Source organism: Jatropha curcas, chromosome 10, assembly GCF_041381405.1.
Source record: "Jatropha curcas cultivar XTBG-Jc1 chromosome 10, XTBG_Jcur_1.0, whole genome shotgun sequence".
In the NCBI taxonomy this organism is placed as follows: Eukaryota; Viridiplantae; Streptophyta; class Magnoliopsida; order Malpighiales; family Euphorbiaceae; genus Jatropha; species Jatropha curcas.
The window spans coordinates 26534286-26536448 of record NC_143160.1 but is presented as its reverse complement, the minus strand read 5'-3'; positions in this window follow the sequence as shown (position 1 = coordinate 26536448).

Sequence of the window (2163 nt, the reverse complement as noted above, 5' to 3'; positions counted from 1 at the left end):
ACCGACTGAGTACTCAATATCCTTTCTCTTTAAATCAGCATAAGACTTCTGTCGATCACTTGCTTCTTTCAGCCGTTTTCTGATGATCTCCACTTTCTCTTCAGTTTCTCTAACCAAATCTGGACCCAAAATCTTCTTCTCACTAAGTTCTGTCCAACACACAGGTGTCCTGCATTGTCTACCATACAATGCTTCATATGGTGCCATTTTAATGCTCGATTGATAGCTGTTGTTGTAGGCAAATTCCATGAGAGGTACATATCTGTCCCAACTGCCTTCAAATTCTATGACACATGCTCTCATCATGTCTTCCAGGATCTGTATGACTCTCTCTGATTGGCCATCTGTTTGAGGATGAAATGCAGTGCTGAAATGCAATTTCGTTCCTAATGCTTCCTGCAGTTTACCCCAAAACTTCGATGTAAACCTTGGATCACGATCAGATATAATGGATGATGGAACTCCATGTAGTCGAACTATTTCTCTAACATAAATTTCTGCTAACTTGTCTAGAGAATAGTCCATCCTAACTGGTAAAAAGTGTGCAGATTTAGTTAATCTGTCCACAACCACCCATACTGCATCATGCTTCCGCTGCGTCTGAGGTAATCCAGTAACAAAATCCATCGTGATCTGATCCCACTTCCATGTTGGCACTGTTATTGGATGAAGCAACCTTGTTGGCAATTGATGTTCTGCTTTTACTTGTTGACATGTTAAACATCTTGTTACAACATTTCCGATGTCTTTCTTCGTGCCCGGCCACCAATAGCCTTTCTTCAAATCTTGATACATCTTGGTACTACCGGGATGCATTGTATATGGACTGTTATGAGCTTCATGCAGAATCTTTTGTCTAAGCTCTCCTATCTACGGTACAACAACTCTGTCTTCATAGAATAAGACTCCACTGTTATCCAATCTGAATTTCCCACCATGATCTTCCTGTACTTGTTTCACCCATAGTGCTGTTTGTGCATCTTTCTTCTGTGCTTCTGCAACTTCCTGAACCCAAGATGGCTGTATTTGCATCTGTGCTAGAATCACTCCCTGCTGTTGCAACTCCATGCGAATTCTCATTGCTTTCAAAGCAAACAATGATTTCCGGCTAAGGGCATCAGCTACCACATTAGCTTTGCCCGGATGGTAATTAATGACATAATCATAATTAGCCAGAAGCTGCATCCATTTCCGTTGTCTTGAATTCAAATCTTTCTGTGTTGGTAAATACTTTAAACTTTGATGATCTGTGTAAATGTAACACTTCTCACCGTACAAATAATGCCGCCATACTTTGAATGCTAGAACAATAGCTGCCAGTTCTAAATCATGGGTTGGATAATTCAATTCATGTGGCTTTAACTGTCTGGAGACATAAGCTACCACCTTCCTGTCTTGCATAAGTACACATCCTAACCCAATATGAGAGGCATCACTGTAAATCTCAAAGTCTTTACCTGACACTGGTTGGGTCAACACTGGTGCTTCAGTCAACTTTTTCTTCAAAGTGTCAAAACTCTGCTGACATCTATCATCCCATTGGAATACAACTGCTTTCTTCAATAATTTTGTTAAAGGTGATGAAATGATAGAGAATCCCTTTACGAACCTTCTGTAATAACCGGCTAAACCCAGAAAACTGCGAACTTCTGTAACATTTCTGGGTGGTCTCCAACTAACAATAGCTTCAATCTTCTTAGGATCCACTCTGATACCCTCAGATGATACCACATGTCCTAAGAAAGAAACTTCTTCCAGCCAAAACTCACACTTACTGAGCTTGGCATACAGCTGTTTATCCCTCAATGTCTGAAGTACGATCCGCAAATGTTTATCATGTTCAACCCTGTCTCTGGAGTAGACCAAAATGTCATCTATGAACACCACCACAAACTGATCTAAATATGAATGAAACACGCGGTTCATGAGGTCCATGAAAACCGCTGGTGCATTTGTGAGCCCGAATGGCATGACTAAAAATTCATAGTGACCATATCGGGTCCTGAATGTAGTCTTAGCGATATCTTCTTCCTTTATCCGCACCTGATGGTATCCCGACCTGAGGTCGATTTTAGAAAACATACCTGCACCCTTTAATTGATCAAACAAATCATCAATGCGAGGCAATGGATACTTATTCTTGATTGTCAGTTTGTTCAGTTG